Source organism: Quercus lobata, chromosome 10, assembly GCF_001633185.2.
Source record: "Quercus lobata isolate SW786 chromosome 10, ValleyOak3.0 Primary Assembly, whole genome shotgun sequence".
In the NCBI taxonomy this organism is placed as follows: domain Eukaryota; kingdom Viridiplantae; phylum Streptophyta; class Magnoliopsida; order Fagales; family Fagaceae; genus Quercus; species Quercus lobata.
In genome coordinates, this window is record NC_044913.1 from 66,322,749 (window position 1) to 66,348,368 (window position 25,620).

Here is a 25,620-nt window from a genome sequence, read left to right on the forward strand (position 1 = left end):
TTTAATTGGGAGAATTTTGAAATACTTCAACTAATGCACCAATAAGTTCAGGTACTTTAACTCCCTTGCTTGTGAAGGCTTATCCCCCCTTCCACCAACATAACATAATGCTTGAGAATTGGATCGAAAATCTCCTCCGTAAGTGGGCTGGAGGGGGAGATTGTTGGGTGCACTGCACCATGCGTCCAGCCCACATGTTTTTTGTCAAGAGCTCATTTAATGAGCTTGTCTTTAATGTTTCTTATCTTTTCTTCATTATGTACAAAAGTCACCGTGAGTAATTGGAGTGGTTGGCTTAGGCGTGTCCAACATGCTGAAGGAAGAAAGAAAAGAAAAAAGCAAAAGCAAGACTCATTCTGCTATGGCAGAGCTGAAAGGAAAAAGGAAAGAAACAAGCAAGGCCATTCGGCCAATGAGAGCTAAAGAAAGAAAATGGTTGAAGCGAAGTCAAGATAAGTGGCTTGTATTTAATGTGACTTGATGTGAATAGTGTGAAAGGGAGAAAAGAAGAAAAGGTGAAAGAAATAAAAGGGTAGAGGCCATTCGGCCATGTGGGCAGAGGGCTGAAGAAGTGAAGTCCCAAAGAAAAAGAAGTGAAGTCCCATAGTGAGGTGAGGACTAGTGCAGTCTTGAAGAGCTGCGTGAGTGAGAGCAAGCAAGAAAGAAGAGAAAAATAGAGAGAGTAAGAGAAAATACACAGTGAGGAAGAGAGCAGTGAGTGAAAAGAAAAAGAGTTTTTTTTTACTCAAGTTGTATCTCTAAGTGTTGTAATCTCTATTTTATATAGTGAAATTATTCGGAGTTTGTCCCGTGGTTTTTCCCTTCAAGGAGAAAGGGTTTCCACGTAAATCTTTGTGTTTTTTGTGTGGTTGTGCTTCCGCTGTGCTTTCTAAATTTATTCACAGTTATATAGAATTTTTCCCAACACATTGCCTCACCCATTTTGGAGGACCAAGAGCGTCCATTACCAATAGATAGCTGGATTATTCAACTGGTAGCAACTGAATTTTATGTGATGTCATAGAAAGCCAATAGTATGTCCTTATAAAACAGACTTCCTACTTTTTCTCTTCTCCAAATATTACTTTTTATAATATATATATATATATATATATATATATATATTATAGCATCAAATACCAATTCTTCAACTTATTCACAAAATTTGGGCATGATATGTCTGTAGGGTTATTTGTTACTTGTTTTTATTTTTATTTTTTTTTAATTGGGAGAATTTTGAAATACTTCAACTAATGCACCAATAAGTTCAGGTACTTTAACTCCCTTGCTTGTGAAGGCTTATCCCCCCTTCCACCAACATAACATAATGCTTGAGAATTGTATTGTTTTCCATATTTGATTCCAATGCTTGCTTAAATGTGCTAGAAAAAGTTATACTATGCAAATAATTGATATTTTAAAATTTGCAAATATTATATTATTCTAGGATGTCAACTAATAATCAGTTTTTTTTTTTTTTGGTGTGTGGGGGGGAGGGCCGTGGGGGGACAACTTATCCTATAATTCCTCAATTTACTAGAAATCTAACTTTTTAATTGCATTTTAAAATCCTAGCATCATATTTATAGTTGTTATCTCATTTGTAGAAGTTAACAAAACTTAAGCTAAAATGAAATCGAAAATTAAGAATCACTAACTACCAAGAACTTAATTATGTTATTATTTGGGCATTAATTTGTCAGCCTTAATGCACCCCTTTATCAATAACCACCATTACTTGCTCTTCTTTACCAATCCCAAGACAGGGGAAATAAAGAATATGATATTGATGAAAATAAAGTAAGGCTCAAAAAAATTTCTTCTTTTTTTCCCATACTAATAACAAATTCCAAGACTTGCACAATTATAAGGTGAGCTTGTAATATTACTTATCAAAAAGAATTAAAAAAAAGGGTGAGTTTGTAATTAATTTTGACATCATTGTATCTTTTCTATCTTGATATTCTTATACATGTAGTTTTAAGTGTTGATGTCATTGCATCATTGGACAATATATCAAAATTTCTAATCCACAAGTCACACTTGGCAATTCTTAAGGAGTAAGAGCTAGCCACTTCTAGTTTCTGAATCAGAGGAATTTGATGGAATGGAAGCTTTTCCTGAATGTATAGAATCTTCACAATTGCAAGGTCTAAATGTATCTTCCCACTGCACATGAGCCATGCAATTCCTCACCTTATTAGAAGAACATATTTGTCATTGCCCCTAATTAAAGGAAAGATGTGCAAAGGGGCGCAGTGCAGAGTGGTCCAAGATTTGCCATAACCAAATTTCTGCATCAATGAATGCATTAAACGAGCAATTTGAAGATCATATACATTGTTAAGACAAATGATCAGTAAGTTTTCTCCTAGCTCATCCTCTCCTCTTCTCTTATAGCTTACTTTATAATTTATATCAACCTAGGAACATTTTCGTAATGGCTCCCATTTTTTTTCTCTCCTCAGTTTCCCTAAATCCCTTTGTTTTTGTTTTTGGTTATTTTCTATTTAATGAGTTCAATATGTTTTCTTAATGTGCAGATACTAGGGACAGTGTTTCTATTGTGTTCAGCTGGAGAAAAATTAATTACATTATGGATTTTTAATATACTCCCAAGCTAGAGGAAGTTTATAAGAGTTAGTAAGTTTACTTAGATCTTCTCCCCTCATCTAATATATGAATTATTAATTCAATGCAATAAGTATGTCATTCATGGTATTTATCTTCTCTTCCCTCTCACTTTTCCAGTTTTCCTACAACACCTTTGAACCTGTTACTTATTATCTTTACCATCTTGATATTTTGATAGATGTAATTTTCAAGTGTTGATGTCATCTATATATATATATATAAAACTGAAGCCTCTGACCTCTCACAATTTTCCACATAAGCATTATTTAAATAAAAAAACAAAAAATCAGTAAAAAAAAAAAAACACATAAAATCTATACATTATTTAAACTGTTTATATTTTTGCAACTTTGTTACCTATCCTACTGAAACACTACTAATCCTATTAAAAAGTGAAAACAACATCTAAACCCCGTTGTCTCTCTCTCACTCAAAAGCTGTAACCATCGCCTTCCTTCCATATTTGTGTTGTTCAGGTTTCATGTTTGTACGTCTAGGTAACATGTTTATACACTGTAGCATGAAGCTTTGACCAAAAATAAGATATTTTGCATTTTGGGAAGCACATAGTGGCAGAGGTATTATAGCCTTACTTACAAATTCCTTATTTGTAATATATGCTTCTATATATTGTCGATTTTTGTTTTTTTGGTTATAATTTTTTCCTACTTGGCAAATATTTTTGTTAGATTTTTTTTTTTTTTTTTTCATTCGCCCCTAAAATAAATTTCTGATTTTTTTTTTTTTAGTATAGGGTTAACTGTTTCTCTATGTACATCTAATTTCTAAATATTGTAGTGTTGTAAGGTTTTCTCCGGTGGCTCCACTATTGCTATAGCTATTTTCACCAAGGGTAACCAATCTTTTTGTTATATTTCTCTATTGTGAAGTCATATATTCTTTTGTTTAGATTTCTCACTTTTTTTTTTTTTGCAAAATCTGAAATTGTCTAACAGATTTTAACAACTATATCCACAAATTATTCTTCTGAAAGTAACTCATATTTCTCTATATTTCTTTGTTGTGTAATCACATAGACGTTTATATATTTTGTTTTGTTTCAATAATTTTTAGGCTTGGAGTATTCAGATTCTTTAATTTTTTTGGCTTTTTGAAAGTTTTAACATTTGAATTTTTGGGATCATTTTTTGCTATAACTGAATTTGTCAACTATATAGCCTTGGATTAGTCTTTTGACGGTAGACACATTTTTCTCTTATATTTCTCTAATGTGTGATCAAATATTTTCATTATGCTTTAATAATTTCAGTTTTAAATCTTATACATGATACATTATACATTTATGTAAAGTTTTTTCATGCATTACACGGATTAGCGACTAGTTATATCAATATTTGTAACCCACAGGTACCACCTGACAATTTGACATATAAGAGCGAAAAGTAATTTCTGATGTATCAGAGAATTCTTTTCAAGTCTCAAGGATACCTCACATACCGCCGTTTTGGAGCCCAACCTTCCTTTGGTGATCTAAGTTGTTGGGCCAACTTTGGCACCTATATGTCCTTTGTTGGAGGCATCAAATTTGTGACGATGTTGGAGTCTTTCCAGAGGTGTTGGGGTAACTTTTCATCTCTTCAAACACTGAAGTTACTTACAAGAACTGCTACTACCTACCAACAAATCAAGAAGTGAGATCTCTTTCTGTGTAAAGCTGAATGGAAGTTTGCCAGAGTGATTGTGGAAAAAGGATATATTTTAACTTCTAGCGATGTGAATGATTGTGTTCCGTACCGATAGATGTTTTGTTTCTTACTGTTTGCTTTGAAATGGGTATGGAAGTAGTGGGAGTGGCCCATTGGTAAAATATTTGAGATGGTCCAAGAATCACTATAGAGGGAATTCTAAATTGATTACAATACAATTGTGTCATCAAAATTTGTGAGTTCACTCATTTCTCTCATCTACTTCTCTTTAGATTTTTCTCTTCCAACAAAACCTATCAATGTTCCTTCGTTCCTCCTCTTTTTTCTATTTTCAATTCCTCGTACTATTTGCTAAATTTGTTGGGCATGTACAATTTACAGATGTTGGTTATCCTTCATTTCCCAATTAGTGGTCATTTACTTCAGCACAGAGTGGTCCAAGAATGCCCCTGTTTCATATATCCAGATAAATTTTTTATTCCAATTGTAACATCATAATAAATTGGTGTTTTCTCTCACACGTCCTTTTTTTCTTTTCTTTTTTCTCTAACATTTCACTTCTGAATAAACTAGCTATTTCCAAATATCCAATTATTTCATAGAGATATCCCTTCATTTTTGTTTGAAACTTATATTTCCATGTGGTGCATCATATTTTTCTGCATAGCATTTTAAGACATTCAAATTTTTGTTTCAATCAATTCACCTAATGTTGTTTTGTTTAGTTTTGTATTTAAAAAATTCTGGTCTACTTGGTACTGTTGCATTGTCTTTAGAATAAGTTTTTGACTTGTCAGTTTTCTAATAATTTGCGCTCTTTCTTTGTACATATTTCAAAAGTCTTTTTTTTTTTTTTTTCTTTTTTTTGTATCACGTTCACCCTTAGGTGTATTTGTAACTTATGGGAAGAAATGTCAAATGTTTGACTGTGGCGTTTAAGATTATCATTAAGTGAACCTGGAATTTCAAAGTCCATTATAGTTTGTTAATATTGTGAATTAATTTTAAGTTAGTTTTTGATGTTGAGAAACAATAGATGACATAATTATTTATTTTGTCCTTAGAATTGTGCATGAACTTGAATTCCTATTTACTGTACCCCATAATCTTGAGATTCAACTCAAATTGAATTAAACACTGATTGCATTTTTTTTTCTGAGATCAAGTTATGACTTTAGATATGCCATATTACTTGTAATTAGATTGCTTGAAATTGCACTAAAACCATGTTGATTTTATTGTCTTGAGTTTCCTCTCTCTCCCCTCAGAAATATCTGGTTGTCAGTCAACTTGAACCATATTGTACATGTTTTGATCCGTATATTATACATGACAACACTACCAGCAACGCAATAGGTGAGGCCATGGATTTTATTGTGCTTACGGAATAGTTGTTTCCATCCAGTGACTTCAACAGCTTACTGGACCATGCGGTAGACATCTATAGTTAGGTCTTTTTACTTGTTGGTTGTCAACGTAAACGTTTCACTAAAAATCCTATCTCTATTAGGACATTTAAAAATACAATATTCTATTAAGGTTTTTGATATGAGCCGAGATAATTGAAAGATAACTTAGTCAATTCAAGGTGACTAACCTCTTGAACTTGAGGAGGAGAAAGGATTTTTGGGATTAATTCTTTGCTTGAGTTCCGTTCCTTCCTTCACAGTACATATATAATACTCATAATGAGATAACTATCCAAACAAATCGGAACTAATTCCTATCAAATATATTTTGAAACAATATCAATCTAATCTACTACTGCTTATTTATCCTCATCTGATGCTGCATATTTATTCAAATTCAAACTTCATCTTCTGCTGCATAATTATCTGCCATGTGGCCTTGGGACACAACAGTTTTCCATTAATTGTGGTGTTTTCTTCTTGTAAGCTTTACTCTATTTTCATACCCAACAGGTGACCATTCTGATTGCACTAGATCATGCAATTGTTCAGAGGATAGATCCCAGTCTGCTGCTTAAAGGTGATTATTCAAAAAAAATTGTACAATTTGCTTTTGTACCTTAGAAAGTGAAAAGTTCTATTAGTTTATGATCAGTACTGGATAAGTGGTTTAAGCCACCACAGTGTTCATACATTCTGATGACTTCCATAATGATTTAGAAAAGGCTAGATGCGACACATGCTCCACTATCTTTGTTTCTTTTAACAGAGCAGATTAGTGAGCAACTTGCCTTTGAAGTGCTTGGATAATATTTTTTTTGGGCAACACTAGACAGTTAATGACCAACCATGCCCCGCAATGACCTCTCACTGTCTTTGGTGTCATTAATCACAGATGAAAGGAGCTTTGGACATTGAGGTCTCTATTTGGATCTTCTCAAGATTTTTTTGAGCATGCTTTTAAAACAGAATATCGTACTTATAATATACTCATGTGGGGGTAAAGTTCATCAGTCAACAGTGGGCCTTGGCACCCATGCGGGACCCAACCATGACAAGAGGTGAGGACATGGCCAGAGGACTTCCAGCCCAATCCTGTTGGGCCGGGCCGGGCCTGTTTAAGAGGCGTCCGAGGAGGAATGTCTCCTCGGACGCATCAAATAGGAACCCAACGCACACCCTTCACATAGTGGGAAATCGTCCCAAATCGAAGGAAAATGCTGGACGCACAGGGGGGTAACCACAACTGCCGCATTAAATGTAAGGAAACTACTTTTCCAGCCGCATTAATGTGGAGAGGACAGGAGAACAGTATTATCTTGGCCAGTGCAACTCACAGAAAAGGCGGATGATGTCCTATGGGACAGGCACTCAAGTAGAGGCCTAGATGATCAACAAGTGTATGGCCAATATCATTCGAAGGATGCTATATAAGAGAAGAAAACCCCCATGATCAGGGGATCGGAAGCGAGAGAGCAAAAAGTAAGGAAAAGAGAGAGAAAAAGAGAGAAGTTCTGTAAGAAAAGCCTAAGTTGTTGTTCCATGAACTGTTATCCCAGGAGGTCTAATAAAACGTTCCCACGTTTAAATGGTTGCATGGCTTACTGACGATTACGTGCACTCTGTCTTGACCTAGTTCTTCGACCCACTCTCTACAAATTCATTGTTGAGGGTCTTTTGGGCCAGAATCGCCTGCTCACTGGGCCTGGGCCCCAAAATCCGCCCTTACAATTGGCGCCGTCTGTGGGAAGAATTTGTGTCTCGACAAGTCAACAGTAAGAAATGGAAGGATCAGACCCGCGCCAAACCGGACATGCAGATTCTCAACGGCAGGACAATTTTTTAAATGTCGAACGAGGGAACGACTAAGATAACCAACGAGAGGGAAGCGTGAACACCTCTTATACGAGTAAAAGCCGTTCAAAGGGGAAGGATCATACATCCCATGAGAAAAACGATCGAAAGGCTTTACGAAAAGAGATTGATGACTTGAAGAAAAAGCTACGCCGAGCACAACGGAAACATCCTTTACCCTCCTCGGGCTCTAGCAGTGACGAGGATAATGAATATCGGCGAAGATCAAGAACCCCCCCGAGCGAGACCTTTTCCTACGAGGAAGAGAGACCTCGTAAACGCAGCCACAAGAACCCATCTTACCAAGGCCTGGCCAACGATGCCATGAGTAAGGCCCTGGATCGCATCTCCCAGTCACCGTTTACCCGTAGGATAGAGAGGGCAGCGCTTCCTCGGCGGTTTCATCAACCAACGTTCGCTATATACAATGGTCGGTCCGACCCAGTGGAGCATGTGAGCCAATTTAATCAGAGGATGGCCGTCCACACCAGGGATGAGGCGTTAATGTGTAGGATATTCCCATCTAGCTTGGGACCCATGGCGATGAGATGGTTCGATTCCCTCCAGCCGAATTCCATAGATTCCTTTAAACAGCTGACGCAGGCTTTCGGTTCCCGTTTCATCACCAGTACTAGAGTCCCTCGGCCCCTCGATTCCCTCCTATCCTTGTCCATGCGGGAAGGAGAGACGCTGAAGGCCTACTCGGATAGATACTGGGAAATGTATAACGAGATCGAAATCGAAGGGAAATACGATGACGTCGCCATCAGTACGTTCAAAAGGGGCTTGCCGACCGAGCATGGCTTACGAAAGTCCCTCACTAGAAAGCTAGTCACCAGTGTGCGCCAGCTCATGGACCGAATTGACAAGTACAAAAGGGTCGAGGAGGACCAGCAGATGGGGAAGGGTAAAGCGAAGGTCGTCCCTCAGGAGAGGAGGGACTTCAGGTCGGAACGATTTAACAACAGTAACAGGCCGAGAAGGGACTATGTAGAGCAGTCCGGAACTACTGGGGCTCAGGCAGTCCATGCTGTGTTCCGAGAACCTCTTCACAAAATCCTGGAGAAGGTGAAGTATGAGCCTTTCTTTCAGTGGCCGAACAAGATGTCTGGTGACCCTTTGAAGCGTAATCAGAACCTGTATTGCGCATACCATCAGGAGCCCGGTCACACTACTGATGATTGCAAGAACCTGAAGAACTATTTAGACCGGCTCGTCCGAGAAGGGAAGTTGAGACATCTGCTGCATCGCTCTGAAGGATGGCAAGAACCATCAAACAATGAAACCAGACAAAGTGCATTGAGGCCACCCATTGGCACAATTAATGTCATTCTCGCCGCTCCTAGGAGGACGGGCTCTGTCCCATTCAGGGTAATGTCAGTGAGCAGTTTCCCGACTAAGCTAGATGACAGGGAACCCAAGAGGGCTAGAATGAGCGCCACGCCATTAATCAGGTTCACGGAGGAAGACAAACAAGGAACAATTCAACCCCACGATGACGCCTTGGTCGTGACGCTCAGGATAGGAGGTTATGACGTCAAAAGGGTGTTAGTTGATCAAGGCAGCGCGGTGGAGATAATGTACCCTGATTTGTATAAGGGATTGAACTTGAAGCAGGAAGACCTGTTGCCCTACGATTCCCCCCTGGTTAGCTTTGAAGGAAAGGTCGTCATCCCGAGAGGCATGATTAGGTTGCCTGTGCAAACAGACTCAGAGGTGGTAGAAGTGAACTTTATTGTCGTAGATGCCTACTCCCCTTACACAGCCATCGTGGCCCGGCCATGGCTTCATACTCTAGGGGCTGTGTCGTCAACCTTGCACCAAAAGGTGAAATATCCGTCAGGAGGTCAGATCAAAGAGATAATAGGGAACCAGGGACTTGCTAGGCAATGCATGGTGTCGGCAATCTTGCGGCAACAGGATCGCATAACTTCCCCGCCGGCCGAGAGCGGCTTATAGCAATTAATGACTACGGTCCCAGCTGCGGGCAATGGAGGACCAGCCATGGAGGTGAACTGTGAGGAGTTGGAGAAAGTACTTGTCGGATCTGACCCTGAGAGGTTTTTTCAAATTGGCTCGGAATTGCCGCCCCAAGAGAAGTCAGCGCTGACTGCCTTCCTCCGACAGAATTTAGACGTGTTTGCTTGGGACCCCTATGAGGCCCCCGGGGTAGACCCAGATTTCATCTGCCACCGCCTTAATGTGAACCCGGCCGTGACACCTAAGAGGCAAGCTCCTCGACGACCGTCGAAAGAACATACCGACGCCGTGATAGAAGAGGTTACAAGATTGAAGGAAGCAGGGGTTATCAAGGAGGTCTTCTATCCCGAGTGGCTAGCCAACACGGTGGTGGTAAAGAAGAAGAGCGGGAAATGGCGGGTCTGTATAGACTTCACCGACCTGAACAAGGCATGCCCAAAGGATCCCTTCCCTATGCCCCGGATAGATCGGTTGGTAGAGTCAACTGTCGGACATCCTAGAATGAGCTTTCTAAACGCTTTTCAGGGCTACCACCAGATACCCTTGGCCGCCGAAGACCAGGAGAAGACTGCTTTTGTCATCCCAGTTGGGAATTATCATTATAAAGTGATGCCCTTCGGCCTAAAAAATGCCGAGTCAACCTATCAAAGGATGATGACCAAGATGTTTGAACAGCAGATGGGTAAAAACATTGAAGTGTACATAGACGACATGGTGGTTAAAAGTAAGTTGGCTCCCAACCATATTGACGACCTTGGCAACGTTTTTCAAATACTAAGAAAGTATAAACTACGGCTGAACGCAACCAAATGTTCATTTGGAGTGGGATCCGGAAAATTCTTGGGCTATATGGTGACTCACAGAGGCATTGAGGCTAACCCCGACCAAATAAGAGCCATCCATAACTTGCAGCCTCCTCGGAACCCTAAAGAAGTTCAGAAACTTACTGGTATGATAGCAGCTTTAAACCGTTTCATCTCGCGCTCAGCAGATAGATGCAAGCCATTCTTTCTCCTATTACACAAGTGGAAAGGATTTGAGTGGAATGAAGACTGCGTTGTAGCTTTCCAACAATTAAAGGAGTACCTCGCCCGACCACCAATTATGTCCAGTCCAAATGCCGACGAGGTTTTGTTTGCCTACATTGCGGTAGCCTCGCATGCGGTGAGCTTGGTGCTAATCCGAGAAGACAACGACACACAGCGACCAGTCTATTACGTTAGTAAATCACTGCAGGAGGCAAAAACACGTTATCTTCCCCTCGAGAAGGCTATCTTGGCTGTCGTGCAGGCCACGCGAAAGCTTCCACACTACTTTCAAGCGCACACTGTGGTGGTGCTGACACAACTCCCCATAAAGTCTATCCTACGCAGCGCCGATTACACAAGCAGAATTGCAAAGTGGGGAACGATCTTGGGCGCTTTCGATATTAGGTACATGCCTCGTACTGCGGTAAAGGGCCAGGTCCTTGCCGACCTAATAGCAGAGTTTGCGGAGCCCACGCTAGAGGAACAAAACGTGGCGGGACCTCTAGGGGCTGATGAGAAGATGATCAGCACGGTCTCCCAGCATGAAAACACCTGGTGGAAAGCGCACGTCGATGGCGCAGCGAACCAAAGGGGCTCAGGGTTAGGACTTGTCCTGCTCTCACCTGAAGGGATAACCATAGAGAAGTCATTAAGACTTGGGTTTGCAGCCACGAATAACGAAGCCGAATATGAGGCGCTATTGGAAGGAATGGGAATGATCCGGAGGTTGGGGGGAAAATCCGTAGACATGTTCTCGGATTCAAGACTTATTGTGGGGCAGATAAATGGGGACATGGAAGCAAAGGACGAAAGAATGCAAGAGTATCTAGTTCGGGTTAAGCACCTGCAGACCCAATTTCATCACTTCCGCCTGACGCACGTACCTAGAAGTGGGAATACTCATGCTGATTCTCTCGCGACGTTGGCTACTTCCTCGGCTCAACCCCTACCCCGAGTCATTCTGGTAGAAGAGGTCCTCCGTCCATCAACAGAAAAGGCAAATGGGATTGGAATACATAACATCAGGGTAGGACCGAGCTGGATGGACCCTATCGTTCTGTACTTAAAGCATGACACCTTGCCAGACGATAAGGTTGAGGCTAGCAAAATCAGGAGAAAGGCTACTCGATTCTGGTTATCGGAGGACTCCAAGCTTTACAGACACTCGTTTTCAGGGCCGTATTTGCTATGTGTGCACCCGGAGGCTGCAGAACTCATCCTGGAGGAGTTACATGAAGGAATTTGCGGAAGTCACACGGGGGGTAGGTCTTTGTCTCACAGAGCCTTAACGCTGGGTTATTGGTGGCCGAGCATGCATAAGGAAGCCCTGGATTATGTGAAGAAGTGCGACCAATGCCAGAGATTCGCTCCGAGCATACACCAGCCTGGTGGAGAGCTAAACCCAATGTCCAGTCCCTGGCCATTTGCACAATGGGGCCAGATATACTTGGTCCATTCCCCAAGGCAACAGGGAATAGAAAATTTCTTCTCGTCGGCACCGACTACTTCACCAAATGGGTAGAGGCTGAGGCGCTGGCAAACATTAGGGACGTCGATGTCAAGAAGTTTCTCTGGAAGAATATAGTCACCAGGTTTAGCACCCCGCACACCCTGGTGTCGGACAACGGGCTCCAGTTTGATAGCAAAGCCTTCAGAAGGTACTGCAGCGAGCTGGGAATTGTTAACCGGTATTCCACGCCAGCTTACCCCAGAGTAATGGCCAAGCAGAAGCTGTCAACAAGATCATAATGAACGGCCTGAAAAAGAGACTAGATGACGCAAAAGGAAGATGGGTAGAAGAGTTAGCCCATGTCTTATGGACATACCGCACCACGCCTCGTAGGTCCACAGGGGAAACCCCTTTTTCAATGACCTATGGGGCCGAGGCTGTCATTCCACTGGAGGTGAATTTCCCAACCCAGAGGACCACCACCTTTTGTCCCGCTGCCAACGACAAACTTCTAGAAAAGAGCTTAGACCTCATCGACGAAAGAAGGGAAGGCGCGATGGTCCACCTAGCTAACTATCAGCAGAAGCTCAAGCAAGGTTACGACGCCAAGGTGAAGTCCAGGCCATTGGCGCCTGGAGATCTAGTACCGAGGAAAGTCTTGGGCACTGCGAGGAACCCCGCATGGGGAAAGCTCGGACCAAACTGGGAGGGACCGTACCGTATCACTTCCGTAGCTGGCGTAGGAGCCTACTTTTTAGAAGACTTGAACGTGTAGTTCCACGACCTTGGAATGTAAACAACCTGAAAAGGTACTGTTATTAATGAAAGATGTAAGCTTTGGTGCCGTATTGCTGTGCAGCTACTTGATCTAAGTGTTAAACAGAACCCAAGTCCTACCTGGCTCCTCGGACCATAGACTTGGGGGAAATTAACCACGAAGCAATTTCAACTAAGTGTTAAACAGAACCCAAGTCCTGCCTGGCTCCTCGGACCACAGACTTGGGGGAAATTAACTACGAAGCAATTTCAACTAAGTGTTAAACAGAACCCAAGTCCTGCTTGGCTCCTCGGACCACAGACTTGGGAAAAATTAACCTCGCAGCGATTTTCAATGAGTGTTAAACAGAACCCAAGTCCTGCCTAACTCCTCGGACCACAAACTTGGGGGAAATTAACCACGAAGCAATTTCAACTAAGTGTTAAACAGAACCCAAGTCCTGCCTGGCTCCTCGGACCACAGACTTGGGGGAAATTAACCACGAAGCAATTTCAACTAAGTGTTAAACAGAACCCAAGTCCTGCCTGACTTCTCGGACCACAAACTTGGGGGAAATTAACCACGAAGCAATTTCAACTAAGTGTTAAATAGAACCCAAGTCCTGCCTGACTTCTCGGACCACAGACTTGGGGGAAATTAACCACCAAGCAATTTCAACTAAGTGTTAAACAGAACCCAAGTCCTGCCTGGCTCCTCGGACCACAGACTTGGTGGAAATTAACCACGAAGCGATTTCAACTGAGTGTTAAATAGAACCCAAGTCCTGCCTGGCTCCTCGGACCACAGACTTGGGGGAAATTAACCGCGGTGCAGTTCTCCCTAAGTGTTAAATAAGGCCCAAATCCTATCTGGCTCTTCGGACCAGGGACTTGAAAAAATAAGGTTCGTAGCCGGTGCGCCTAATAATTAACTGTCGTTCTATTCACGTATTCATTCACTTACGCTCGATTATCAACAATTAGTGAAGAAATAGACTAACAATTGAAAGAAAATAACCTTTGTCATTAAAATCAAAAAGCAGTTCGGCTTACAAACACTGACGAGGCAAAACAAAACAAAATACAAAAGAGACAAATAAATCCTACGCTAGTCTCCTAAGAGCCTTGAGCAGGAGTGGGCTGAGCATCAGCTGCTTGGGTCCCCGGGGCAACCTCCTTGGCCTGTGCTACGATCTCGTTGATGGAAAGGCTGTCCTCAGGTGGCTTGTCCTGTGCGGCCTGCTCATCGCCCCCAACTTCGAGAATAAGGGAGTCTATTGGAAGAGGCTCTTTGGAGGCATCCTGGTCAGGAATCTCGCGTTCATCCTCTGGGAAGAAGATGTTCTCAGCCTTCCTGAGATCAGAGTCCGCCGGGACTGCTGCCCGATCCAGGGCTACACCCCAAGACGTGGTGATGTATTCCCTGCAAACAATGGTTACCTCCTCAGCCAGCCTAGTCTCAGTGTCGCGAACTCCACGCTCATAGGAGGCCGCCACAGCTTTCTCAGCAGCTTCCCTAGCCAAGCGGGCCTCCTCCTTAGTCCTTGCGAGCTCAGCCTTGAACGTGGAGACCGCCTGCTGCTCCGCCGTAAGTTTCTCCTCAGATTGGCGGAGCTTTATACGCAGTTCATCGGCTTGCTTTTTGGCATTCTTAATGCCGGCCTCTGCGCTCGCATGAGCCTTCTTCACCTCCTTTATTTCTTTATCCTGGCGCTCAAAATCCTATTTGAGATCACCAGCAGCCTTCTCGGCGGCATAACGGGACTGAGCCTCCCTATGCAAGTCCTCACGAGCCTTCTTGGCCCATTCCTCCGCAACAAAAATCTGTTGAGTGACCTGCGCTCGGAAGTAAATAAAAACCCTATTAAAACATGACGATAATAGGATGCGCAATATAGGACGAGATAGAAGACTCCACTTACCATGGCCATGTCCCTCTTCAGTGACATGAAAAGTTCTGGCTGGCGAGTCTTTCTAAGCCCCTCCATATCACGAGGCAAGAGAAGAGGTTGCTGCAGGGCCTCAGCCAAGTATGATGCCTGCTCTCGTTGGGACTCCCATAGGGTTGCATCCCAAGGGATCGGGGCGCCGTCCAATTCGATCCGAGGTGACCAGGTTCGTTGTTCCCTACGAGTGGCTGCCTCGTCTCGAGTGTCAGTGGACCTAGTCCTCTTGTCTCGGGGCTCTTTCGTTTCCTTGCCCTTCTTCTGAGGCCTGGCCTTCTCGCGGCCAATCTCTCCCTCCTCCATTTCTTCTACCTGCCTTTTTCGCCTTAAGTTAGGCATGGGCTGCAGCGCCGCGTCCAACGAGGGGGGAGGGAGAGGAGGAGCGGGAGCCTTAGTGGCAGCTTGTTCCTTCGAGGCATCCTTAGAGGACTGCCCCTTGCTCCTATTGGATAGAAGGCCCCTGAGGCCAGGTCTCGGCTTCAAGTCCATTCCTTCTTCTTCAACTTCTTCGCTGGTGTCAACTTGTGCGATGACTAGACCAGTATCAGGAGCCGCTGAAGCACGGTCTAGATCGGCGTCGGAGTCTGAGAGCTCTACTACCCTGGCCGACACCTCTCCTTCCTCGGGAAAATGGAACTGGTCTATTTGTTCTTCCAAGGATGAATGCGAAGAACCAGCCTCCTCTTTCGGGATAACCACTGGGGGAAAGGCACGTTGGGGAAGCAGCTGAACAGGAGGTAAGTCTGTTGATGCAAGGAACCCCGATATGGATACGTCAATACGTGCCAATAGAGGACTGCCAGCCCTTATAGCTTGGCCGGGGTCCACCAAGGATCAAGTGAGAGGAACGTAGTCCAAAATCAGAGGAGCCGACCGTAATTGTCCGTCCTCACTCACGAAAACCTCAGATCGCAGGAGGAAATTTAGAGCCGGGACGTTGACCAAGCTCAGCCGAGGGGATGTTCGCTCCTTGTCTGCAAAGGCCGTTAAAGGGTTTGTGTTAGTCCGAGGAGGCATGCAACCAAACCAACAAGTTTAAAAAGGAAAAGAAAGAAATAAAAACAAGAAGGGGGGAGAGCTCGAAACTAAGGTCCTCCCCACGGAATCTAATTCTATGACACCCCACCTGGCTCTCCTACCCTAGTCGGACAGTGAAGGCCGTCATGCCATAGTCCGGAGACGATCAGATGGTCGTCCTTCAAGCCTTTGCTGGACTTGGGAAGACAGGATATCAACCTCACTTCGTCAGTCCTGGACTTTAGGTAATATGAGTCGCCGAACTTATGGCATTCATAAAGATGAACCACGTCGTGCCATGAAAGGCCGAGGTTCATCTGGTCGTTTAAGACGTCGGCGCACCCCAGGATCCGGAACAGGTTTGCGGTGCACTGGTGCGGGGCTAACCTATGACAACGTAGGTAGTCCCTAGTTATTCTCCCCATTGGAATCGTCATTCCTCCTTCCACGAAGGCTATCATTGGAATTGCGACTTCCCCCGTTCTTCTCTTGAACAAAATTTCCTCCTGGTGGCAATACTCTAAACCTACCTCCGGTGGAATACGATACTTCGCCCTGAAGCCCGCCATACCGGCCGGAGTGTTTACCATTTTTTCAAGCCTACCCATCCCCTCTAATCCTAAACAACGTGAAGGCAGTCTGTCTAATGAAGAGTAACGAAGGAGAAGCGTGCACTTACGGGTAAGACGCTCGACGGAATTTTCGAGAGAACGGCGGCGAAGGTAAGAACGCGCTGAAGGAGAAGGCTCTAAGGTGTTCTGAATACTGGAATGTTCGTCAAAAGCGAGGAAGGAACGCCTTCCAAAAACCTTATATACTCAGAGGAAGTTGGACAGACACACTCTCGCCTAGAGCAAATGAAATGTTGTCCACCGTTGATCCGGTCTCCAACTGTTGGATTGAGAGAGCGTAAAACTCTAAAGGCTGCAGATACTTCCCCCAGGGTCAATAAATGCTTACAGCATTAATGAGGCACGTAAGGGCACGCCTCCGTACGTGCAAAGCAGGGATCCCCAGCAAACCATTCAGTGGGTATCAAAATCCCACATTTTCTCCTCGGATCAAGAAGAAAGAGTCGGAATTTTGAGGGGCTATTGTGGGGGTAAAGTTCATCAGTCAACAGTGGACCTTGGCACCCATGCGGGGCCCAACCATGACAAAAGGTGAGGACATGGCCAGAGGACTTCCAGCCCAATCCTGTTGGGCCGGGTCGGACCTGTTTAAGAGGTGTCCGAGGAGGAATGTCTCCTCGGACGCATCAAATAGGAACCCAACGCACACCCTTCACATAGTGGGAAATCGTCCCAAATCGAAGGAAAATGCTGGACGCACAGGGGGGCAACCACAACTGCCTTATTAAATGCAAGGAAGTTACTTTTCCAGCCGCATTAATGTGGAGAGGACAGGAGAACAGTATTATCTTGGCCAGTGCAACTCACAGAAAAGGCGGATGATGTCCTATGGGACAGGCACTCAAGTAGAGGCCCAGATGATCAACAAGTGTATGGCCAATATCATTCGAAGGATGATATATAAAAGAAGAAAACCCCCATGATCAGGGGATCGGAAGCGAGAGAGCAAAAAGTAAGGAAAAGAGAGAGAAAAAGAGAGAAGTTCTGTAAGAAAAGCCTAAGTTGTTGTTCCATGAACTGTTATCCCAGGAGGTCTAATAAAACGTTCCCACGTTTAAATGGTTGCATGGCTTACTGACGATTACGTGCACTCTGTCTTGACCTAGTTCTTCGACCCACTCTCTACAAATTCATTGTTGAGGGTCTTTTGGGCCAGAATCACCTGCTCACTGGGCCTGGGCCCCAAAATCCACCCTTACAACTCATATTTCATCATTCCTCTATTCTATTTTCCCAATACTAACTTTTTTCTCTTTTTTCCTTGCTTCGTCACATAATTATATGGTTATCATGTGTAGGAAAATGCAATTGAGACAATGTCTATTGTTTCCAGCTGGAGGAACAATTTATTATAATTGCAAGCAGACGTACAAGAAGGAAGCTGGAATGGGGGAAAGTTTGAGTATGAATTCGACGAATTCAAGGCAATTGGCCCTGAGAAAGTGCTGAGTTTTGCAAAGGATGTGAGAATTTAAGAAGTGGTCCTGGAAGGGGATTCCCTTATCACTGTGAATGATTTTAAAGTCTGGGAAATAGAGCCTGAGGGGTTTAAAACCACCAGACATAATCCAAGAGCAATACATAAGAATTTCGGGAAGCATGTTTTGTCAATCACTATCATTTTTAGTGTTAAAAAGAAAAACAGATGCCTATAAATCTTCGAGGACATTAACTGAAACTACAACTGAAAAGTTGGCATCAGCTTTTGCTGGGGTAACAGAAATTCAGAGTGCTATTCACAAACTTATCATTTGCCAGACTCACTGCATACCTATGTTTTCCTTCAGAAGTTGGTAGTAAAGGACTGTCCTGATCTGAGGTCTTTGCCAGGTGTCCCGTCCATAATAAGGTATGGTATTGAAGAAGGAAAATGCTGAGACTACCGAAAATGGCACAATTTTGTGCCACAACTCGCCACGTGGCGAGTTGTAATTGGTGAAGGTGTCCTCACATGGCCCACAGACACATCTTCACCAATTACAACTCGTCACGTGATGAGTTGTGACACAAAGTTGTGCCATTTTTGGTGGTCCTAGTACAACTCATGAACCACCCAATGGGCTACAGTGTTATATCTCTCTTCTTCAATATATGGAGAATGGGAATTGTGTGGGTTCTACTTCCATTCAACACTCCCACCGGTCCCTCCAAAAGCTCAAATTGTGTGGTCGTCTAATCAGGCTACAGTCCACTCTCTCCTGGTCCTGGACCAAATTCAATACTTCATTGCCCTTAAAATTCTGTGGATGGAGAAATTTCATGAAATGGTAGCTTTGCCAAAGTGGTTGGGCAATCTTTCCTCTCTTTAAAAGCCGTATATTGTGGATTGCGAGAAGCTGATGTATCTGCCCACCGAGCAAGCCATGCAACGCCTCACCAAATTGGAAAAGCTGGTGATTTATGATTGCCCAAAACTAAACAATGAGCAGTCCAAGATTAACCACATTCCACTGGTTCAAATCAATACTTAGTAAGTATACTCATACTACTATTCTCTTATATTCGTAATGGGTGAGAGTATTCCTGGTATGAATGCTTAATTGGACACGACTAAGAAAATTTAGAAATGCTACAATTTGGGTTAATGATTCTTGAAATAAATAGTAGAAATTAATATCACCAACTACTTGGGAAATACTTGAAATATTAAATTTATGAAATTACTATTTCCAATCATTTGAAATAAGTCCCTAAAAGCAGAGTATAATTAAAATTTTTGTGATTGATGCCAATTGACAGGTGCTATTCAAATTTTTGTTCCTACAAATCGTCACGAGACTTAAAAAGTTGCTAAAAGTATTGTTTGCTTGTACAATTTAGGTTGACCATATTCCAGTGGTTGAAATAGCTGAATCTGTTACCAATTTGTCTTGCTTCTATTCAATTTCAGTTTGCTATGCTATTTTCTTTCTGAAATTTTTTCAAAATTGAAATTTTCTGGACATTGGGAAATTTGGAATATTGGATTCATCATTGGTGGAGCTTGTTTTATGTCCACAGCTCATTCTTTCTCTCGGCATTTCTGGTAAAACTTCACATTTTCATACTGTAATAGTTCATGGATCAGTTCTTTTTCTTAGGGCTGTCTAAAACTTGACAGTAGACTTTATTGATCTGTGTGGATCAAGATCTTGCTGATTTTTCTTTTCATGTTTGGGTGGGTGAAGTTCAGTGTTACTGTTAACTGTCAATGAAATTATGTGATCCCCAGTTCTAGTTGTGCGTATGGTGTTATTATGCCTTATCCTGAACGGTGTGATTGTCCTTTGTATTGAGTCTTTTAATTGCTGACAAGTATATAACAAACTAATTGCTAGGAGCATGGGATGTTAAAAAACTACCAAAACTAACAACACATGGATTCTTCATTATTCAAAGAACTAGAAGATTATTCAATCAGTTAAATATGTAGCCTCAATGTGCAGGCAATAGGGACAGCATATCTATTGTGTTTTGCCAGAGGAAAAATTAATTTGTAGAGTTTGAATTCGTTCCCAAGCCAATTAAGAGCTGCGTATTCGTCATTTCCCCAAATTAAAGGAAAAATGTGCAAAGTGGTCCAGGATTGCCCATATATCAAATAGCTGATCACTAAATGTCTTAAACAAAAAGCAGTTTGAAGATGACCAGTAAGTTTTCTCCTTCCTCATCCTCCTTTCTTCTGTTACCCTCTCCTTTAAAAAAACCTAGGAGTGATTTATTTATTTATTTAATAATTACTCCCAAATTCATCCTTTCTTTCTTCAATTTCCCCCAATATTTTTGTTTATGTTTATTTCTTAAGAAGTTTTAATCTAACCACAAGCTAATGGAAGTTTATAAGATTTGGTAAGTTTACTCAAATCTTCTCTAATCTTCTAATATATAAAGCACTAACTCAATCCAGTAAGTATACTATTCATGCCAATTAACCCATATTCCCTCTCACTTTTCCTACAACATTTTCTAACTTGTTAATTAGCATCTATTTCATCTTGATATTCCAGTATATATATATATATATATATATATGTTGTTTCAAGTGTTGATGTCATTGTATTAATGTAGCGCTTTATAATTCTTCTAATGTAAGAGTCACCAGAAAATTTTCTTTTCCAATGTCAAGGATGCTTCACACGCCACCCATTTTTGGAACCTAATCTTCTTTTGGTTATCTTAGCTGTTCAGCCAGCTTTGACACCTATATGTCCTTAGCTGGAGCCTCTGCAGAGGTGCTGCAGTAGCTTTTCATCTTTTTAAGAACTGAAGTTCTTGAACATGAATTGCTAGTACTTACCAGCAATGCAGGAGGTGCGCTCCCTTTCTATGGAAAGCTAAATGGAAGATTTCTGGAGCAGTTGTCAAAGCTGGGTGTTTTGTTCCTTACTGTTTGCTTTGAAAGGGATACTGCAGCAAGAGTGGTCCGTTGGTAGAAGATTCTTCATAATCCAAGAATCACAGTGGAGGGAATTCTAAATTGGTTCCAATGAGATTGTTTCATTGAAATTTGTGAGTTCTCCCATTCTCATATTCTTCTCTTTTGATTTCTCTCTTCCAACAAAACCTATTATGAATCCTTTATTTTTGGTTCTTTTTCTACTTTCAGTTTTGTATATTGTTTCCTGAAGTTATTGTTAATGTACTATTTACAGATTTGTTATAATTCATTTTCTAATTATTGGTCATGTACTTCAGCACAAAGTGGTCCAAGATTCACCATGTTTCAAATATCCAGATAAACTTTTGAGTCCTATTCTTTGCTCAAAATAATCTAAAATTGGTTTTCTCTCAAATCTCCTTTTCTCAAAATAAAACTACTTGTTTTGCATTTTTCACTTATTTTATAGTGATATCACTTCAAATTTTTTTTTGAACTTGTATTCAATGTAGTAAACTTATTTATCTGCATAGTGAATGTAGATCTTCAAAATTTTTTTTTTTCTCAATCAATTCCCTTTATCTGTTTTTGGTTAGTTTTATACATAAATTCTGGGTCTACTTGTTACTATTGCATTTACTTCACTATAACTTTTTGACTTGTCAATTTTTCTAAAAATTAAGGCTCTTTATGTGTACAAATTTTAAAAGTCATTTTTATAGTACCATGTCCACCCTTACTTTGTCAATGCCATGATTTTTTTTTTTTTTTTTATTTGTACAGAGTTTAAAAAGATAATATTGCCTCCACTATTAGGTGTATTTGAATCTTAGGAGAAAAAATGTTGAATTTATGAGTATGATTTCTATAAGCCATAGTTAGCAGCACTTGACAATTCTTTTGATGTAACTGCCACCATGTAATTTCTTTTTTATTAGCGAATACTTTTCCAATGTCAAGGATGCTTCATGATTGTTTGGGGCTAGGGTTAACTTTTTATCTCTTTAAGAATAGAAGTTCAGGAGCAAGAGTGCTGCTACCTACCAGCAGAGCAGGTGGCGCACTCACTTTCCATGGAAAGCTTGAATTGGTTCCAAATTTCCAATCTAATTGTTTCATTGTAATTTGTGAGTTGTCCCATTCTCTTCTTCATTTCATTTGATTTTTCTCTTCGATCAAAACCTAATATGATTCCTTTGATTCTTTTTTCTACTTTCAATTTCATATATTATTATTATTATTAAATTGTTGTTTGCTTACTATTTATAGATTTTGGTCATCCTTCATATCCCAATTACTAGTCATGCACTTCAGCACAATGTGATCCTAGATTCGCCCTATTCCAAATATCCAGATAAATATATGATTTATATTCTAAGCTAAAAATAATCTTAAATTCATATCTCTTCTCAAAGTGATTTTAAAGCGATTCCCTTCAATTTTTGTGTCAAACATGTATCTCTATGTACTGCAACATATTCCGTTGCATAGCATATGTAAACCTTCAATTTTTTGTTTCAAGCATTTCCCTCAAATTGTTTGGATTTATTTTACCTAGGAAATTCTGGTCTACTTGTTACTATTGCATTGTCTTCACTAGAATGTTTTGACTTGTCAGTTTTCTAATAATAATGGCTCTTATCTAATATTAAGAAATACTAGCATTTTGTATGTCCACCATCTAGCTATCACATCTGCTGCATATGTTTATTTAAGGACTCAATATGCCTGCTAATTGCAGCCAGGAAACAGCTATAAAGTTCATATATATGCTTATGTGCACAAATGCATGTATTCTAGAACCACGCAAGAATCCTATTAGCCAATTCTTGAGCATCATTCATCTCTCTTAAATTTCCCTCTGTTATAGGAGATAAAAGGAGCAACAAAACCAACATATATTTGATGGCGTAAATACATTCTGAGAATGGCTTTACTTGACTGCATCCAAAGAAATGGTGACAATACTAAAAGTCCTACGAGCAGTTGAGCACCTCTTTGAAGCTTCTCCAAGGTAATTATAACCATGCCATCGTGGTCTAAGCATCCTACATAAATTTGTATCTTGGTCTTGGTGGTAGAGAGTTTTCCAGTACATACTGAGACCATCACTTTTAAACCATATATAGCATTTTCAGTTTGGTATATTATTTAGAAGGCTTTATTTAATCTTGAATGAAAATTCCATGATTTGAACACACTTTTTAGAAGGTTCAAAGTGGTTGCCTACCTCCTCATCTCCTACATTTGGAAAGGATCATGACCCAAAAGAAGGAACATGTTCATCATTACAAGAAATGAGTTCCCACCAAATTGAAGAAGGCCAAGAATTTGAGACATACTCTCAGCGTGAAGAAACATAATTAGGATGTTAGCACCACACCTTCTTGGGATGTCAGGTTGGATGATGATGAAGGTGAAGAAGATGCTGAATTCTTTGGAGCCCCAGGTTATATTTTTTACACCCTTATTTCGCTCAACACATTTGTTCCCATGTTTTTTCTTTCTTTATTCTTTTACTGCTTTTGTGAGGTAAAATGGAAACACTCCAACATGGTTCCTAATTCTTAATGCCCTTATTATTTAATTTTCAGCATTTGAATCAAAGCTGGCTCCTGAGGGGTACAAGGAAATCACCAAACATAATCCAAGAGCAATAAGTAAGAATTTCGGGAAGCATATTTTGGAAAGCACTATCAATCTTACTATTAAAAAGAAAAACAGATGCCTACAAGCTTAAAAGGACTTTCACTGAAATTGTAACTGAAAATTTGGCTTCAGCTTTTGTCGGTGTCAGTAATTCAGAGTGCTTTCCACAAACCTATTCTGCCTCTGTTGCTATTGAAAGAGGAAAGAAAGATAATAATGGCGAGCAAATATAGACAAGGTTGTTTCAGTGAAGTATTATCTAATGCATAAAAGTGAGGCCAGGGAAGATGTGCTTTCTCCAGTGATATCCAAGGCAATGAGTCCAAAGAGAACTATTAGTGATATGGGTGTGGTATGGGGGATGCTGCGACTTTGCTCCAACCTGAGGAATTGTCCATATACATAGCTATGAGTTCAGTTGAAACACAACATCGCCCATGCCATTTTCCACCAATGTGCATTCGACTAAAGAGTCACAATCACACACTCAGATCTCAGCCAATGCTCAAAATTTTTTTTTTTTTTTTTTTGGTGTCAATTTTGATCCGCAGTGTGTATGGATATATGTTAATGAGCTTCAATCAGTTTTTGACTTCTATGTATTGATGTAAAAACGATCTCCATCAGACATGCATGATCTAATACTAATTATTCTACTGAAGTTCCAATGGTAAGAAATCACTTGGTCAAATGTATCTCAATGTTAAGTAATTTGAACAAGGTCCTGACCATGTTATGGTTTCCATGTACTATGGTGTAATTTCTCTTTTTGGTATTACAAATTTCTGAGCTGTTTTTGACTTCCATGTATTGATAAGTAGTTTATTTATGTATATAGAGATTTCCTTCCTTTGTTTGAAGAAGATTTTTATAGTTACCAATCAAATGTTTTGCAGCCTATAAGTTGAAAAAAGCCCAAACCGATGCAACAAATGTGAATCTCTCCCTTTATAAAAGACAATATTTAATGCATTGATAGTACTAAATTACTAAGTCAGTTGGCTGCCATTATAGATTTGTTACAGTATTTTGTAAGTGTTACTATTATCAATCTCATAATAGCCAATCTTAGTTGGTTTAGCTTGTAAGAGTGGTCAGATGATGATGGTTGTATTACGTTAACAGGTTTATGAGGCAAGACAAGTGATCAAACCCTACCAATAGCTGGACCTAGCACTAGGCCTGTAATGAACTATTTGGATCTCAAGGCAATCTTGCCGGGTGCCATTCATTTCATGATGAAATGATTCTGTAGAATTGGCTATGTTTGCCTTTAGCATATTTGTTGCTTATGTCATCTTTATTTAATTTTATTTATTCTCTTTTGTTATGTCCTTTTCTTTTTATCTTTAATTATTAGTATTATTTTTGTTATATTAGATAATCCTAACTTTGATGAATTATGTACTATTTTGGATTCTGATGAACAGGGTCAGTACACTCTAAGGCATTCTACCAATACTCCTGTAATTATGGTTTGATAATGTTATGTTTCCTTTTAACCCCAAAAAAAAAAAAAAAAAAAAAAAAATTATTAGTATTATTTTTTAATTTTCTAGCTAAACATGCTCACCTGGTTCGGTTTTCTCAAAAAAGTATTGAATTCCATCCATGTTTTGAAATGTTAAAAACTAATTTCTCTTGTGAATAATACTCTTGATTGTAGACTGCTTTTGGTATTTGTTAGTTTTATATAAAAAAAAAATTAAATTAAATTAAAAAAATCTGAGAATAAGAGAATATGAGAATAAATGAACTAAAATAAATATTAGTTATTTTGTGTCATACCAACAAATTTGATACAACACATCTTTTTTTACCCTAATGTGGTGGAAAAAAGACAAGAAAATTGATATGACACTTTATTTTTTACTTTTAATGTGTTGTGAGTTATAACAAAATTGATATTACATCTTTGGTAATGGTATTATTTTCATTTCCTACCATAATCTAGGATCAAAAGATGACAGATGTATAAACACATATTTCATCTATACATGTCTTCTTTCCTTTCATTTTATTTGGGGAGAGCGGGTGGGAAGGTTCTTTACCTTTATGCTATATTGTTGTAAGATCTACTACACATTTTCTTAGTTTTTCAAACAATTTAAATAGTGTATGATAGGCCACAAACTGAATGAACTCTTGTGATAGAAATTAATTAATTAATTAGCTAAGTTATTAATTAATCAATTTATCATGCAAATGCATGGTAGTACAAACAAATCACCAATAAACTAA

At 40.4% G+C, this 25,620-nt stretch overlaps 2 long non-coding RNA genes across 2 annotated transcripts; both read left to right on the forward strand.

Moving 5' to 3' along the window:
* The first annotated feature begins 2,549 nt into the window (after positions 1-2,549).
* LOC115963093 lies at positions 2,550-4,904 on the forward strand. Its single transcript, XR_004085696.1, has 3 exons — positions 2,550-2,643; positions 3,111-3,212; positions 4,003-4,904. It is a non-coding gene; the product is annotated as an uncharacterized LOC115963093 (long non-coding RNA).
* An 837-nt stretch (positions 4,905-5,741) lies between these two features.
* LOC115963092 lies at positions 5,742-23,505 on the forward strand. The gene is made up of 8 exons (XR_004085695.1): positions 5,742-6,290; positions 17,672-18,843; positions 19,799-20,002; positions 20,533-20,861; positions 21,669-21,857; positions 22,601-22,744; positions 22,942-23,179; positions 23,325-23,505. It is a non-coding gene; the product is annotated as an uncharacterized LOC115963092 (long non-coding RNA).
* Positions 23,506-25,620: the final 2,115 nt, after the last annotated feature.